Raw genomic sequence first — 18,905 nt, forward strand, 5'->3', positions numbered from 1 at the left:
ATCTGCCTTGGTCGCCCTGTACGATGACCTGTGCAGGGAGAGAGACAGGGGAGTGCGTCTCTGTTGGTTCTCCTGGATCTCTCAGTGGCTTTCGATACCATCGACCATGGTATCCTTCTGGATAGGCTAGTGGGATTGGGAGTTGGAGGCACCGCATGGCGGTGGTTCCGCTCCTATCTCAACAGCCGATTTCAGAAGGTGGTGCTGGGGGACTATGGCTCTGCACCATGGCAGCTATGCCATGGAGTACCACAGGGGTCCATTTTGTCCCCTTTGCTATTTAACATCTACATGAAACTGCGGGGAGAGGTCATCAGGAGGTGTGGGCGGCGGAATCATCAGTACGCTGATGATACCCAGCTCTACCTCTCGTTTTCCACCAATCCAGGTGAGGCACTGGCTGTGCTGAACCGGTGCCTGGCCGAGGTAATGGGCTGGATGAGGGCCAATAAACTGAAGCTCAATCCAGACAAGACGGAGGTCCTGTTGGTGGGTGGTTTGGGCCTCGGGATGGGGGACTTGGGCCTTGTCCTAAATGGGGTCGCACTCCCTCTGAGGGACAGGGTTCGCAGCTTGGGAGTGCTCCTCGACTTGAGCTGTCTCTAGAAGCTCAGGTGACGGCGGTGGCGAGGAGCGCTTTCCTTCAGCATCGGCTGATCCATAAGCTGTGTCCCTTCCTGGAGAACGACTGCCTGGCGACAGTGACACACGCGTTGGTAACTTCCCGATTAGATTTCTGTAACGCGCTCTATGTGGGGCTACCCTTGAAGATGGTCCGGATACTTCAATTGGTGCAGAATAGAGCTGCCAGGTTGCTGACGGGGACCGGGCGTTGTTCTCATATAACCCCAGTTCTCCGTCAGCTCCACTGGCTCCCAATTGAAGTCCGGGCCCAGTTCAAGGTGTTGGTTATGACCTATAAAGCCCTCAACGGCTTGGGACCTGGGTATCTAAAGGAACGCTTGCGTCCATATATGCCCTCCCGCCCCTTGAGATCAGCAACAGATGCCCTTCTCCGGGAACCCTCTGAGAATGATATCAGGAGGGTGAGTACCCGGAGGAGGGCTTTCTCTGCGGTGGCACCCCATCTATGGAATGCACTCCCCAAAGAGGTCTGGCTGGCACCATCTTTATTTATTTTTCGGCACCAGGCTAAGACCTTTTTATTTAAAACTTATTTTAATTGTTAATTTATTGGTATTTATAGGATTTTAAATCTTTTAAGCCGAGATGCACCGGGTTTTAATATTTTTGTTGTATAATTGTTATATTTGTATATTTTGTTTTTGTTGTGAGCTGCCCCGAGGCTTTGTTGTGATGGGGGCGGCATAAAAATGTTTTAAACAAACAAACAAACAAACAAATAAATAAATCACTGATCTCAGCCTCTGTCCCTCATATCTCCATACAGGCAAATAAAACTCCTGCCTGAAACCTCAGAGAGCCATTGCTGCCAGTCAGTGCTGACAGTGCTGGGCCAGATGGACCCACGGGCTCACTCACCATTAGGCAGCTTCCTATGTTCCCATGGATGGGCTGAGCCACTTCAGGACTTAGGAAACCTCTGCTGCTCAGGGCAATGCTCCAACCTTAGTGCTCATGAATCCCTGTTCGTAAGCCCAGATGCTTCTAAAGGCCACCCTCCAAAGCCTCTTCCCCCACCCCATTTGCTGCCAGCTGATGGAGCATGCAATGCCAGCAGCTGCTTTTGGAAAACCACTAAGGAGCCTGCTGTGTCGGTGTCATTTCCTGGCCCACGCTTCCTGTTTGGAGAGAGGCACTGGGCTTAGTTTCCATCTTGTGTCTGTATCACTTCCCCGGCTGCAATGCTCGCATCAGTGATGAACTGGAATCCAAATGGAATCTTCCTCATACTTCCTGTGTTTGCATCGCTAATGCCCTCACACAGATGGAGGATGGGAGGGACCCGTTGCCATGGGAATGTCTCAAGAGATGGAGACTCAGAGTATCAGTGGCTGAAAGCTTTCCTCTGAGTTGCTTTTTAAGCAGTGTCCTTCAGGTGAACTTCTCTTGGGTTTTGCAGGTTTGGGTATGATGATAAACAAGGACATTAGCATTTTTGGGTTGGCATTTATGGGAAGGTAGAAGTTGCTTGCAGGAACTCTCTGAGGAAATATGACTTGGCTTCTGCTATTTACCAGCTAAAGACGACAGAGCAGAAATTTTTACTGGCAGGGCCTCTCCACGGTTCTCTGTGGATTCATAATGCAGGCTCGTTTATCCAAGCATCTCTCTAGTTAAGGCTCTTGCAACAAACTTAGGAACACAGGAAACTGTTTTCGGCCAAGTGGCCAGCATCTAGCACTATGGCTGACAACGGCTTGGTGGCATCTCTGCAGGCTTTCAGCCCAGCATTTCCCTGTCTCGCCTGGAGTTGCCATGGATCGAACAAGCAACTCTCCACACGCAAGGAGAGTGCATGGCCTCTGAGCTAACAGTCCTCCTTACAAATTGGCAACCCCCACAGCTTTCATTCTTCAACCCTTCCTCTTACATTTTGGTGCTGGGCGGCACTTCTATGCCCAGGGAATACTGGGTGCAACCTCCTACAAAGTGGCCCAGCCAATGTAATCGTCTGCTTCTCCGCCTCGCCAGAGGATTCTGGGAATGGTCTTGAACAGGGTGTCCAGCAGCTGCCAGCCTTCAGGGTCTGACCTCCTGTGTCTGGACCCTTTAGCAAATTTTGCTTCATGGACTGAGGGCTGATCACAGCCTCAGTCCCACTCTGCATCCACTAGGCCCCCATGCTGACTCTCTTTTCTACAGCCCTCCAAATTTTCTCTTAAGGGAACTCACGGTGGATCACATGGTCTGCCTCCTTTCCATGCTGTCTTCACAACAACCCTGTGGGGTAGGTTAGGCTGAGACTGAGTGACAGGCCCCAGATTAACCAGTGGGCTTCAGGGCTGAATGGGGGCTAGAGTCCAGAACTCCTGAGTCCCATTGTGGAGAGGTTACAGTGAAGAGGAATAAAAACTTTCTAAGAACACACACTTCCATGCCAGGTCCTCAAGAACAAAACAGACATGACTTTGCATCTAAATTTAGCAGCAATGTCTCCCAAAGCTGCAGAGGGAGAAAAAAGAGGAGGAGGAGGGTCATTCCCTGGAAAAATTCTGGAGCAACTTATTAAAAAAAAATCAATCTGCAAGCACCTTGAAGAAAATGCAGTGATTAATAAAAGTCAACATGGATTTATTAAAAATAATCCTATCAGACTAATTTAATCTCATTTTTTGACTGAGTAACCTCCCAAATGGACAGAGGAAGCACCGTGGACGTAATATACCTCGACCCAGAGCAGAATGGATTTGGGGTTTGCAATGCCAGCTGCTGTGATGGGATTGTGACTGAGAAGGGCATTCTTGGTGGTGGCCCCAAGATGTGGAATGCTTTCCCCAGAAAAACCACACTGGATCGGACCAGAGGCCTGCTTAGGCCAGCATTCCCCTTGCCCCATGGCCAACTGGAGGACAAGAGGAAGGCCACAAGCGCAGCAGCTCCTACTTGTGTTTCTGGGGCACAGAAGTATTGTGCCTGCTTTTTCATGAAACATGGTGAAACCCATCAATCAATCTACTCCCACAATCTCTACTCCCACAAGTATGGAGTAATATATAGTAGCATCATGACTAGTAGTCATGGATTGGCTTATTCTCCATGAATGCAATGGATTCTTAAGGAACGCCTCTTTCTGTATATACCTACCTGGATCCTAAAATCATCAACGGAGTGCCTTCTGGACAGCCACATTTGAAGGACGGTGGCTATGAGGGGAAGGGCCTTTTTGGTAGTGGCACCCCGTTTATGGAACCAGCTGCCTGGGGAGGAACGCCTCGCACCAACACTTTACACCTTTTGGCACCAGGTCAAAACCTTTTAATTTCCCCACCATTTCAACTGATTAGATGTCATGGTTTGTATTGGTTTTTGTCTAAATAATGATTGGTTGCTCTGGCTTAATAGGTTATTATTTTATTCTTTGTTCTGATTGTCACTCCTTGGTATTCCTTTTTATTTTTGTATGAATTTTATGGATAATTGTGTTCAATGTCTGTAACGACTTGTAAACCATTCTGAGAGCAAATACTGAGAGAACGACCTTAAACAAACGAACAAACAAAATCCACTTTCAAACGTGGCCATCACCATCCTGTGGCGCAAACGCCACGCTTTGACTATGGACTGTGCAGAGCGGCGCTTGCTTCAGTCTCTTGTTCCCGTCCACCAGCTTTATTTGATGACCCCAAGTTCTAGCATCAGGGAAAGGGAGAAATACACCTCCCTATTCACTTTCTCCCATCCATTCATAATTTTGTGCATGCCTATTATATCTTTCCTCACTTGCCTTTGTTCTAAGTTAAAATTTCTCAAATTTGCAATCTTTCCTCAAAAAGAATTTGTGGCGGCACCTTCATCATTCGGCTCGCCCTTCTCTGCACCTTTCCCGGCTCCTCTTGAGATTTGAAATTGTTCGCACTATTCTAAGGGCGCCTGCCCTATAGGGTTGCACAAGGGCATTTTGAGATTGACAGTTTAATTTTGATTCCTTTTGAAGTTTACTAAGTGCCAACACTACATTCCTTTCTGCGCCAGGTTAAGACTGCCCTGTTATTGTTGCAAGCCTTTTAAAATTGTCATTTTAATTCCCGGGGGAATTTAGTTGGCTTTAGCTCTGTATTTTAAAGAAGTTTTATCTCTTTGTCTTGTATTGCTTTTATTGTGCTGGTGCTTGTATTGCTTTGAATGGACTGGGGTTCTATTTTGTGTTGGTTTTATACTGAAGTTTGTTGATTTGGTTTTTCTAAGATTCTCTTTGTATCCTATTGTGACTTCTGGAGGGTTTATTTCAAGTATTTTTTTTGGGTTTATTTCAAGTATTGTACAATGCCTGGGCAATTTGTTTCATAAGAACCTGATAAAATCTGAACGGTAAAGAGACACACACAGAGAGAAATATCAGGATCCTAGTCTGCCTTTGATTACCGCACTTTCTACCTAGCACAGTGGTAGGGAAGGGTGAAGAATTTGGTTTGGGGGTGGGAATCCATTGGAGTTTTCAACTGACCTGCCTGGACCCTGACCCACTTTCTCTCTCCCCTAAGTCCATCTCAGTCCAAATGTTCACCTGGGCATGAGACTTCCAGGATTCGCACAAAGAAGTCACCAGCATTCCTGTGCATTTGTGAACTGGATCCAGGCCAGGGCTGAACATGGGAAGAAGCCCCATGAGCACAAGGGACCTTGGTCCCAGCCTGATCTTGACATCCCCACACAGTGCCCTGGAGCGCTGCTCAGGTCCCACTTGTGGGGTTCCTTCCCACAGCCCCATCCTTCTTCCCTTTTTCTCCCATCATTTTCCAGTTCCCTTGCTTTTGCCAGTTATTTCTTCTATTCTGAAAAGGTGAAACGCCTTGCCTATAGCATAACTACTGGTAGTAAGAATTAAACTGAAACATGCTGGTACTTGGGGGCCTCTTTGCCCTCCTCTCTTTGGCCTAACTCCTCCCGCCACTATGAATTAAGCCCCCAAGACCTTTTCTGCAAGGTACGCAGCCTTGGGCTGAAAGGGGTTCAGCATCCCTGACCAGCACCTACCTCCTCTAATGGGAGGCTTGGATTTGGGTCATGGCTGTGAATGGTTGTAGCCTAGACCCGGAAAGATAGGAGGGAAGTCAGAGAATCCCCAAATCTCTGGGATCCGTGAGAAGTGCTTGGAGAAGCAACTGCCATCAGAGTTGCAAGCAGGCATCATAAGAGGGAACCACAGCAAGGCATGTCCAGAAGGTTTCAGCCCAGTCCTGCTCCATTCATCTTCCGTGGAAAGAAGCATGGGCTTCCTGCTCAGAAAATATACATGGGTGTGCCGGGATTTCTATCAGGATAAACTGGTGCGAGCCAATCCGGCAGAAATCCAAAAGGCAGAGCCAGATGGTACATGGCGTTCTGGTGGAGTAGCCAGCTTGTGTAAAGAATCGTGTCGAACTCTTAGGGGTAAAAGATCAGTCGTTCGACAGAAAGCTGTAATTATCCATGTAAGACCACCACGCTTTCACGCCACCAGGCACGCCTTTGTGGCAGTTTCCCACCGCTGCTGTCCAATTTGTATTTCAAAACCAATTACACAAATCAAGGTGGGTTTTTGTTCTTGTTGTTTCTTTGTTAGTCTGATGGGGTTGCCGGGGGGAAAGAAAGAAAAAGAGAGATTACAATGTATTGATTTTTACATTTGGTTCATGATGGCAAATAAATGAGGCCTGCTCTTAAAAACAAAAACAAAAACCACAATTGTTTAGTAATGTTAGCTTGCATGCTTTCATTAAATGGTTTCTATTTTAGTCTTATGGGTATCCAGGCTCCATGTGACTACAAGTCATCTCTGTAGCACCATGGAAGTAAACAAAACCAATAAGCCACTCCTACTTACAGGGCTTTTATTGCTGAGCAGAGGGAATATCACAGCGCTATCGACTTCACGGGTTATTTTTTTGTCTGGACATGGAGAAGAAGCGAATCGTTGAAAAAACAAACATGCTTGTTGCTATGTACACATTCCGAGGGGAACAACTATCGTCTGTGTTTCTTGTCTTTGAAGTGGAGGGGCACAAGTTCGGAAGGGGAGGGCAAAATCTACAATCAATTTTACATCACCGCTTGGTGTTAAGTTTGATGTTCAGTTCATTGTTCCAATCTTTGCCCAGTGGGAAACTGCTGTATTTCCACAACCACAGTAAACCAATCAGTTACTCCATCCCATAAGACAAAGGGAAGTATATTTATATGTTTGCTACATCTATACCTGTCTTCATGAACACACCCTTGCATGACGCTCAAGGTCTGGTGGAAGGTGGGGAGTGTGACAGCAAGAGAGAGGGCCTCCTTGGTGTTGGCCCCCAAATGATGGCGTGAATTACCTGATGAGGCCTACCTGACAGCAATTTTCTGGTACCAGAGTAAGCTCTTCTACTTCTATGCATACAACATTGTACGATAGGATTTTAGTCCAGTTGTGGGATATTATCTGGATAAGTGTGGCTGCTCTGTATGTATCTAAACAGACATGTTCATGATATTAAGACTGTATTTTTAAGACTTTTGAAATCTTTTTTAAGCTGCTCAGGTAAGATTGTCCCCAGAGGACCTTAGCATGTGAGGTGGAATGTATGGGCAGAGGTGCTCCGACAGGTATTTGGAACACAAGCTAGAATGGTAATTACCAACACCTTGCACTGTATCTGGAAATGTCCTGGCAGCCAGTGCAGAGACTAATATCGGTGATAATCACGATGGCCCAGAGACCGGCCTGGCTGCCCTATTTTGTCCTAGCTGCAGTTTCCGGAGCATAAGGGCGGCCCCATGTAGAGCGCATTGCAGAAATCGCGCCTGGAAGTTCCTTTGCTTTTTATTTGTTTAATGATGAGATTTCTAGCCCTCCCCAGTCGCACGGCTCCCTGGGTGGGATACAACAGGATGTGTACTGCTCTTTTTGGGTCATTCTCCTCCAGGGGTTGGCGAATTGGCTGCAGTAGGGAGGAGGCACTCTTGAACACCTGGAGCACAGGGCCACCTGCCAGCACATCCAGGAGGGGCCGAAGGAGCTCCTTCTCCACCCGACACTGGATCAGTATATGGTGTCTGCTGCAACCAAGTTACTACTACTACTAGATTGCATTTATATCCCACTTTTTCCTCTTTTGAGGAATGAAAGTGTCTTACATAGCTGCATCTTATCCTCACCACAGTAGGTTGGGCTGTTGGAGGCTTCATGGCGGAGTGGAAACCAACCCGGACCTTGCAAGTTTCAGTCTCTGGTGTTCCAACCACCGAACCACATCGAAGCAGGGTATGGTGGGAAAGGGTCAACCCCACTTCCTCCGCATTTCCGTCCTAAATCAAATGCCGTGTGATTTCAACTGGAGAAAACAGAGGTCAGGAGATGCGACCGAGGAACCCAGTTGGCCATCAGGGCTGAACAGTTCTCCAAAAGTCCCAAGACAAAGGCAAAAGGGCATTCATACCTGGGCAAGCTGTGAAAACACTGAGAGGCATTTATATCCTCTTGCACTGGCTTCAAACCAGTGATGTTTATTCTGGAGAGCCCAGAAGCAGGAAAGCAAAACGAAACCCAGCAACAAGCCCAAGAAGCTGGAGCATTTATTCTGGGATCAATGCATTTGTGCCAGGAGACCGCTCCTCGTTATTCAATCAATGTGAGTAAAAAAAGAGTTCAGCTTCAGGTAAATGTCCCATTTTGCAGAAAAAGTATGAGCGCTCGAAAGAGCAGTATGAATCCTGCCAGAAGACAAGAGTGGCAATCATTTGGCCATTTGCAATCTCGTTGTGATCCAGGTGTGTACAGCAAGAAGTGTGAAATTAGATTATTCAATGTTGTTATTGGATTACAACTTACTTGGCAGTGTCTTCTAGCCATTAATGGAAGCATATCAATGCTAAATGGCTTAAAAACTTGCTGTTTAACTTTGGGTCATATAAGAAAGATTTTTTTTCTAGCTCCTTGATGTTGTCTTCAGCATCTGTGGGACTCACATGGAACACAAAATCCACTTTGGATTTTGATTAGGCTTGGATAAATCTTTGGTACAGGGTTGGGCACAATCCGCAGTAACCAAGGGAAAAACCTGACAATGTTATTTATCGTATTAATTTGCATTGTGAGTTTCAGAAATAAAAACCCCCAAAATAAAACAATAGAGACAGAGAAATAAAGTAAAGCGTTACATTAAAGAAAATCTAATTAATGAATAATTTATGCACAGTGAAATACAATACGATTCTTAGGGATAATTAGGCATAGACTACAACAGAGGAAGTTCCAGTATTCATATCTATGTCCATTTGTAAATTACACCAGTTCAAGAGCACCATCAAATCCTCCAGCCATCATCTTATCAAACATAAGCCTTTTTTGAGGAAAAAGGCAGGATATACATTGAAAAATAAATAAATAAATAAGCCACTTGTCCTTTCATTGTTGTGATTTTAGCCTTTTAGCTGTCAAAATGTGTAGAGAATCCAGTTGTGCTGACCTTGCATTTAGTTTCAAGAGCAGGGATAAACTATACTAAACTTCTTGTATAGTTTATCCATATTATTACCTCCCCCACAAAAGAAGCAGCCATTGGCCACTGCCAAAACATGCGAGTCTGGGAAGTCTTAGCTGTATCACACCTCCAAGAATTGGCCAATTTGGGTAAAAGCTTATTGAAAAGAGATTGCAAGGCATTGAAAAGGCATCCGTGATACTCAAAACATCTATTTTTGCTGAATTAAATATAATCTTAGATCCACGATCCCTTCTGAGACAGATGCCAATGAAACCATCCATTGAGTGGGCACAATGGGATATTTCATTTCACTACTACAGTCTTAGGATACTGTGCATCACATCAATTCACGGATAATGGATATTTATAAAAATGGATTGTGGGTTGCTGGAGTTGTTTAGCCTCAGGCAATACTTTCCATTAAAAAGAGAGCTCTGAAACTTTAAAAGCAGTAGGACTGAACTTAGATCCTAAGAGACCCCCATCTAAGATGATCTACAGTCCTTGTTTCTGGTGTGTACTAAATAAGTACCTAATACAAATGGGCCGTATTATCAAAACATACATTTGGATTGTCAGGGTGCTTGTTTCTAACATACACCTTGCAGAAGAATTCACCCCCTTTGGACTTCTTCACATTTTGTTGTGTCACATCCTGGAATGGAAATGAATTGAATTGCCATTGTTGCCACTTGATGTACACAAAGTTCAACAGTGTGAAGACGCAAAAGATGGTTCTTGTGGCACAAAACCCAGACTGATCCCATCACCTTCTCTCAATATTTCCGGTGTGCCCAGGACCTTTGTGCTTGCCTGTTCCTGGAGAGAGCCTGGAGAAACAGGCTATTATAAAAGAAGAAACAGAAGTCTGTTTGTGGCTGGATGCCTGGAAGGAACTTGAAAGATACATTCTACGTGCAGTAAGCCTTTTCTGAATTCAGGTTCTCATTTAGACAAGTCCTCTCACTAAAACAGAAGAATCTGCTGTTCAAAACCGGAGGTCTTTGGATCTTAGGCAACATATTTCAGTGGGAAAAACTAGGAGGAGGAGGAAAGGAAGGTGTGGGCATTGCATGGAACTTGTGGACTCCACGCAGCATATTCTCCAAAACAAGGAGACTGTAAAGATGTTACCTGGTAACAACAACGACTTGTGCCTTACTTTCGATGGCTTTTTATTTTATTTATTTATTTATTTATTAAAACATTTTTATGCCGCCCCATTTGCCGAAGCCTCGGGGCGGCTTACAACAAAAAATTAAAATAACATTTTAAAATATATACATTAAAATACAAATATATAATATAAAACATACCATATAAAACAAGCCACCCTGGCCAAATAAAATTCAATAATATTAACATTTAAAATACTGCTTAAATAAAAAGGTCTTTGCCTGGCACCGAAAAACAAATAACGACGGTGCCAGGCGGACCTCTCTGGGGAGCGCATTCCATAACTTAGGCGCCACCGCTGAGAAAGCCCTCCTCCGAGTAGCCACCCTCCTAACTTCTTCCACGGAGGGCTCCCGGAGAAGGGCCTCTCCCGCCGATCTCAGGGGGCGGCTGGGCATATAAGGATGTAAGCACTCCTTTCATTTTTTCATCACTCAAAGACGGCCAAAAATGCTTGCTCTGACAGGGGGTCTCAGTGCTGCTTCAGCGTTTCATCCTCAGTCCAGCCCACACTACGTTCTCTCCACATCCTGCTCTAAACTTGCTCTTTTGGTCCAATCCAAGAATTGCCATCCATGCTTCTCCTGATGTCGCAGTGCATGCAAATGGGAAAATGGACCCAGAATGCACATATTTGTGACAGTGACATTAAAAATTCATGTTAGGAAAATTTACTTGCCAAAAATGTGTAGGGAAAATTGCACAAAAATGGATATTCAGTGGAAATGCTTCTTAAAATGTCTCTGAATATTTATGCATTTTTTTAAAAACTCCATCGTTCACAGGGAATGGAGTTTAAGACTAGCCAAAGACGGGCTAGATTTAAGTCCAGTGAATGGGAGGAACCAATGCAGATTGGAACTGGTGGAACTCCACAGCCATCTCCCCAACCTAGCCCTGGGACCCAGTGCAACCTGGAAGGGGGACAGCCAGTATGGCTGTTTCCATACAGCCACAAGGGAGCAGGCTGGGAACTTGGCCTTCGGAGTCGGAGAAAGGTTAGCACACCTTAGCATTCAGCCTCCTCAGAATCCTATGGTTCCCCCAGGGAAACCATAAAATAGTGCCTTTGGAGACAAGCAATCTAGCTAAGAAGTGGACAGAAAGAAGACGCTCCAAAAGGCAAATGTCTGAGCCCAAAATCTGTACTTCCATAAAACACAACGCGATACCCATTTCACAGAAAGCACGCTACAGTGACTTGGAAAAACTCACTTAGTGGCATGCAAATACCGTGTAGCTGTGCCAAAAGGGAAACCAAATCCAGCCCCAGGTGAAACACACATGCGGTCCACACAAAAGAAAGCCAGACAAAATGCAAATTGTTCAGGCAAAAAGAGCACAGCGTTAAGGAAAGCACAAAAGAGACCCACAAGCAAAGTAACTGATACACTGGCTAAGCATCCTATGCCTAATTAGGGGGGAAAATGTCCTGCAAGTCTTGGCATACTCCAGGCAGCTTTCTGGGAGTTGGAGAGCTTTTTTCTGCATAGGATACCCTGGGACACATCCTCCTGAGAGAGGGACAACTCTTTCCCACCTGACTACACCTTCTCTGGTTGCCAAGATGCTCCGTACCACACCCAGCTCACCCTCTGCTCTGCTTTGCTCACTTCTGGGTGACTGGACCTGCTTCCGAGTAAAATGCTGGGCTGGATCCACTCAGTATTTTTATTTTCTAAGAAAGCCTCTGGAAGCCAGAGGTTGGCACTTCCTTTGCAGCAGAACATTGCGTTGTGAAAAATATAAAATCATTAAAATACACTAAAATGTAAAAATCTTGAGGAGCAGGAAACTGATGGGCAAAACGGGACATATCAGCCGACATATTGGTTGCTCCTGAACTCCATACTGGGGACCACAGCACTAGCCTGTGATTAGCCGAAGGCATTTTGTAAGATGATCGCTTGGATCAGGGGACGGATCTGCCACACAGGTGATCCCATGCCGCATTTCTCGCTGGAACCACCTGGTGACATTCCTTGTCCCTGGGCCAAACATGCCCCTCCTCACCATAGGTAGGTACAGTGCTGGATCTGCCCCCTCTTGCCTCCCTGTCGTGTCCCTTTGTTTCTGGGCAGGTTGCAAAACCCAGAAGTCCCATGCAAGTCTACCCAGCCATCTGCAGCGTCTATTTACCACCGAGTTCAATAAAACCCTGAAGCGACAGGAAGACCTCATTTAAAATATTAATATTAAAACACATTTAATTAAAAAACAATTCCAATTAATACAAGGAGAAATACTAAAAAGAAATAACACGAAGCACCATGATTAATTTAATGACATGCCAGACAAAGCCTGGGCGAACAAGGATGATTTTAGGGGGGCTCTTGAGCTGCACGAGGGAGAGTTTTCTGAAGCGTGGGTGCCACCTCTGACAAAGGCCAGTGTTGAGGAATTGTGCAGCGACAATCCATGAATTTTGGAATGGGTGGCAAGGCCTCCTCTGGTGACCTGAAAGCTTGGTTGGATATATATGTATAAAGGAAGACAGTCAACTACATCTCCCGACCCCAAGTTCTTTAGTTCCATGTACTGTATAACAAGGAAGGCTGACCATAAGGAAGGCTGAGCGCTGAAGGATTGAGGCCTTTGAATTGTGGTGCTGGAGCAGACTCCTGAGAGTCCCTTGGACCACAAGGTGATCAAACCGGTCAGTCCTAGAGGAGATCAACCCTGACTGCTCTTTAGAAGGCCAGATCCTGAAGATGAAGCTCAAATACTTTGGCCACCCAATGAGAAGGAAGGACTCCCTGGAGAAGAGTCTAATGCTGGGAACAACAGATGGCAAAAGAAGGGGACGGCAGAGGATGAGGTGGCTGGATGGAGTCACTGAGGCAGTTGGTGTGAGCTTGGGTGGACTCCGATGGATGGAGGAGGACAGAAGAGCCTGGAGGAATGTTGTCCATGGGGTTGCGATGGGTTGAACATGACTTTGTGACTAACAACAACAAAGTTGGCAACTAGAAGCAAAATTGGCAAAACTGAGACTGTCCTATTTTGGGCACATCATGAAAAGGCAAGATTCCCTGGAGAAGACACCCCTGCTAGGGAATGTTGAAGGCAAAATAAGGAAAGGACAACCAGGTAAGAGATGGATTACTTCCAGCAAGCAACCCACAGCCTGGAATGTACAAGACGGGGCTGTCAAGGCCAAGACCCCTTGGAGTGTTTTCATTCGTATGGTTGCCGTAAGTCAGAGACAACCAGATGGCACGTAACAACAACGAAGCTGGCAACAGAGTTCTCAGCTCAAAAAGTCATAGAAGTCACTGGCGACCACTGACACGTAGCCAGTCCTACTGGTCTGGTTGCACCAGCAGGATCCACACCAGACCCTGTTCCAGAAAAGAGCATTTGTTCAGTTGTGGGCTTGCTCCTGGAAGTACCACGCTTCTGTGGCCGTATTCACGAGCCCGACTTGCATAACTGAACTGACATGGCTGGCCACCCGTGGAGAAGAAGTCGTGGTGAGCAGATGGTCACCACTGGCTGTTACAAAATCCTTTACAATAGTATAGGCTGGTATAACACTTCCTGTGGTTTATGCATTTCGTACGATCCACAGGTTCCTAATTGTGGAGGCTAGCAGGAGATTATCAGGATTGGATGAGCCCCTTTCAGGCTGATTTTTTCCCACAACAGAATTATGTTGTGCTGATCAGCTCAGAGAAGAAATCCAGACAGGTCGATATGGGCCAGATAGATCAATGGCCTGACCTGGTATGCAGCGACTTTGATCTTCCTATGTATGATTTTCTGTCTAGGAAGGTCACAGAATCCTGCCACAAGTGCCCCAAGTTGGCACCCGATGCTCCTAGATGACAGAAACTAGTCATCCTCTGGTTTGCAAACCAATCAGAAATGACAACTTGAAAACTTAAAAAAACAAAAAACCCCCCAGAAAACTGATGATAGGCCTATCTTTTAAACAGATCTTTAAAAAGACACAAGGTACTAGCTGCTGGTAGCTATTAAACTGTTAGAAAGAGCTGGAGCAAGGCCAAGAAAGGATGTATTTACGGTGAGAATATTTTTACAAGTTTTTTTAAAAAATCAGCTGTCAATAAATTTGCTGGTAGTTGGCAACTCTGCATTTGATAGTTTTACTAAAGATGTAAAAACCACCCCAGCCAAAATCAGTACTATTTCTTTCCTGATTTGCAAGTCTAATGCTTCTGTTGGATAAGATACTCAAATATGAACTGCTTGCCTTTCTTGGCCTCTTCAATTTTTTGATGGCTTCTGCTAAGTTCATTTTCATCTTGATTCGCAACTGATAAAGTGTGACTTTGCAAATCTCAGTGGAGTATTTTTGGGAACAAATGCAGAGGATAAACCAAAACATGTTTTATTTATAGAGATGCAGATATTTAAATAGGAGTATAAATAAGCAAGTCATGAGCTACAAAAAGTCCCAGATTGAGGCTAACAGAAATAATAAATGCAAACAAACAAATTATTGTTAGGAGTCTTTGGAAGTGAAGGTTCACATAGCGGGGAGATATAATTTAATAGCTTTTCTTAATTTTCTCTACTGCCCAATAACACAAGCTATTTGGAAGTCTTACGATGATTAAATCCCTACAAATACAATATGGTAACATAATATAAAACCATTTTCATGCCAAAATGTAAAACAGATTTGCACAGCAACATCAAAAATCCCAAGGACCCATTAAAAACCTGATTGTGTGTTGTCAAATGCCTGGAAATGGAGGACATTCTTAACCTGGTACTGGAAATGTGATGTTAATGGCTGATGGAGCTCACTGTGTAGAGTTCCACAACTGAGGTGGGGTGGAAGCATTCCCCAAATAGGCCGAACCTCCTGGGAGGCACCACTTTCCAAATGGGTGAGTTCGGCTGAAATCCACACAGGGCGATCAGTGCTTCATCCCATACAGTGTCGGCATATTTTCTGGCAGATCTGCCCAATTTGTGATCCACTAGAGGATGGATGAGCAACTACTGGCTTTCAAGATATTTTGGACTCCAGCTCAGATCATCTTTCGCCACTGGTGATCCTGGCTGGAGCGGATGCAAAGTGTAGGCCAGAACTTGGAAAAGTGCAAGATGCCACTGCACTAGACGAAACATTGACCTTCAGTCCCATTTTCTGGTCTGTGAGCTACCTGACACTACTACTTTCTGCAGTCTTAAGAAGGTAACAAAACCAGGTCCCACAGGGTAGCATAACTGGCACCATCCAGCTCACTTTTTGAACTGTAATTTACACATAATTATTCCTATGTACTTGTTCTTCTAGGACACTGTCACAAAGAACCTAGTCTAAATTTCAGCCTTTCACCTTTCATGCCTCCTGCTCCAATAACCATTCCATGCCTGGGGCACAGAAGTATCCCAGAATCTCCATAGGAATCATTGTATGGGGTAGTTTTATACCCCAAAAGGCTAGCCCCCAAAGAAAGGAACAAAGGAACATTCAATACAGGTCATCTCGGTCCCTTTTTAAAGCTGAGATTCTCAGCTAAAACCTTTAGCAAATGGAATCAGAATCCATTGAAGGAAAGCTTTGTTATGATTTTTTAAATTTAGTGGGCTGAATTATTTCTATGCAGAGAGAAAGTTAATGGGCCAAGCATTGTTATGCAGATTTTCTCTTTCTGCATAGGCTCAGGAAGGATCAAACCTGAAATTACCTGTACTTGCTGAGAGTGAAAGCCACTCTCCTGGGGGGAGATTTCAGCCAGAACAAAGGTTTTGCAGAGGCAAGATTGCCTGGGCCACTTTTGACTAGGATCAAAAATGACCTCAAACATGACTAATCCTCATTTTTGTTAAAGTGGGATGGAACGTGTTAGCCATAACTCTCTGGCCTTGCCTGCTACAACCTTTCTTTGACTGCTGAGGCTGTTGATCGCACAGCTGAAGGAGAACTGGATGTTCTTGAGAACCTCTGGGAAAGACATTCTCAGTGGCCCCTCCCTTTGTGACCCCACTTCCCCAAGGTCGGGGTCACCAGCTGCTCTCTTTCCTCATCCTCTTCCCACCATGGCTTCCATTTGCTTCCCCGATGGGCAGAGAGCCAAGAGACAGCAGGCTGTAGAATCTGCAGCTTCTCCTAGTTACCTGGGCAGAGTGAGGGGCAGGCAAAGATGCAGGTTATTATTATTACACTGCATTTATGGTCTGCCTTTTTCCCCTCTTGTGAGGAGCCCAAGGCAGCGTCCATAATTCCATTTTATCCTCACAACCACCCTTTGAGGTAGTCAGGCTGAGACTCTGGAACTGGTCCAAAGTCACTCAGTGAGCGTCATGGCCAAGAGGGGCCATCTAGAACCCAGATATCCTGTGTCCCTAGTCCAATATTTTTACCACACCGGCCTTCGGTTGCGAAGACATTTGGACTGGCACTGAAGTCTTGGGGGAGCTGGGGTTCACCCTCTTCTGCCGTACTCCCCCTAAACCTTCCTTTACCTGCAGAGTGGGGGAGGAAGGTACCATTGGCCGGGGGCAGCTCCATCTTTCTGAGTCTCCAATGCCTCCTTCCTCAGTGAGTCTACTTTCTAACCGCCTGCCGTTGCTTCTTGTCCTGTGTCCTTTTGGAAAGTTCTTTCTTGCTCGACAGACGGCTAGTCACCACCATCTTTGTCTGGATCAGAGAGAGAGGCAGGTGAGCGAGCAGGTAGCTGCTGAGAGGAAGCAAGTTCGAGGGCTTTGGCTGCAGGGTGTGTTGGCATGGGAAGAAGCCTGTGGGCTGCGAGGGGAGGAACTCTCTGCCCTCTGGCTTAGAACCTCACAGCCGCACTCTGTGGCTTCATGATAGTGATGGGAAAAGATCGCTCTACACACAAACAGCACGGAGGCATGTGGCTGCGTTGTGCCCACTGCACACAGCTGCCTCTGCTAGCAACCTCCTTCGCCAGAGGTGGCCGGCCGGCCTGCACGCGCCAGTGGCCGAGGGGCTTGGGCAGGAGGAGGTCTTGCAGCCTTCCCGCTGGAGGGATCCTGTGGGCAACCGGTATTCCACGCGTGCACAGAGCGCGAGACTGGATTATTTATTTAAAACATTTGACCCTGTCCTATATGTAAGAACGTCCCAGGATGGCTTACAATAATTAAAACAATAATAATAATTACAATAAAACAGTAATAATTACAATAATTAAGAAAATAAATTACAAAACAATAGCATTCATAATCCCAACAAAACAAAAACATAATGAAAGCAAAATGAAAACAGAATGGGACTGTTGACATTAAAACCATTTAAAATCCTGTAATGCTTAAGATGATGGGTAAATAAAAAGCTTTTTGCCTGGCGCCGAAAGGAGTAGAGCCAGCGCCCGGCGGACCCCTCTGGGGAGCGCATGCCACAATCTGATCCAGCAGGGCTTTCCTATCTGCACATTATAAACCCAGCGACCACCAACCCAGTGCACCGTGTCCAGTGCGCCCTGCATAACTCTGCCTGGGGCGCTTTGACGGCTCCTTGGAACTCACCACTCGACCCCTTCCCATGCTGCTTCTCCAGCCAGACCTGCACGAGGCTGGCCTGGGAGTCCCTGAAGAGCTCACACCTTCCTCCTTCCTGCTGCCGCAGGGATGGCAGGGATGGGGTGGCACTTTCCAGCACACTTAGCACCCCAGCCCTACCCAGTGCGGACAGAGAGGACTTTCCTAACGCAGCACGTTTACACGGGAGCCAACAGGCAGGGTGCCAATTGTTCCCGGCTGACCTACTTGCATTCCTTCGCTCAGGAATCACTCCGGTCCAGAATCCAAGTGCTCCCTTAGGCGGCAGTCCTGTGCAGGCTTAGACAGAAAAAAAGCCCAACAGCTCCCCGCTGGAAACATGCTGGCTGGGCCACGCTGGGGGTCGTGCTCCTCCCCCCCAATCTAAACACGCATAGGATTGCATCATTAAGTGCAAAAGATGGCAAGACCGGCTTGTGCTGTTGCTAAACGGGGCCGCTTCAGCCGAGCCTTCGCAGCCCCTGGACCCTCGTCTGGGCCTGGCGCCAGGGGTGGGCTAGAGGGATGGGATGCAGCCCCAATTTCCTCAAACCCTGTTTTATATACATTTATAGGGAGAGGGAGCCATGAACAGATCCCAGTTTTCCCTTTGAAAGGCCCGAGAGCCCGATGAGCTGCCCCCTACCCTTCCCGGTCCCCGCCGAACTTTTCGACGCTGGCTCGGGGCCCGGCCGTCCCGGCCTCAGCGCTCCTCCCCGGCCCGAAGGCACGCGATTCCTGCCTGCGAGCGCCCGCCGCGGCCGCACGGCGGCGCCCCCGAGCCGCGCCGCGGCCTGCCTCGCTCGCTCGCTCGCTCCCCCCCGCGCGCTCCCTTCGGGCTCGCACGTGGCTCGCCGCCTCCCGGTGAAAAGCGCGAGCTGCGCGGCGCTCGCCTCACTCGGCGTCGCCTCCGGTGCCCGCCTCTGCGCCTCCTCGGCCGAGCGGACGGCGGCGCCCCGCTCGCCTGCCGCGGGCGCCGGAGTGCCCAATGCGCGCCCGCAGCGGAGCGGCGGCTTCGGCACAGGCGGCGGCGGCGGGAGCGCTCCCCGGCGCAGAAGGGGGCGGCCGGCGCGGGCTGAGGGCGAGGCGCCTGCCCGGGGCCGGGCGCGGGAGCATGGCCGCGAGGGACGAGCCCAGCTGAGCGCGGAGCGAGCGCGGGCG

The sequence above is a fragment of the Varanus komodoensis genome, unplaced genomic scaffold, assembly GCF_004798865.1.
Source record: "Varanus komodoensis strain SLA01 unplaced genomic scaffold, ASM479886v1 scaffold2, whole genome shotgun sequence".
Taxonomy (NCBI): Eukaryota; Metazoa; Chordata; class Lepidosauria; order Squamata; family Varanidae; genus Varanus; species Varanus komodoensis.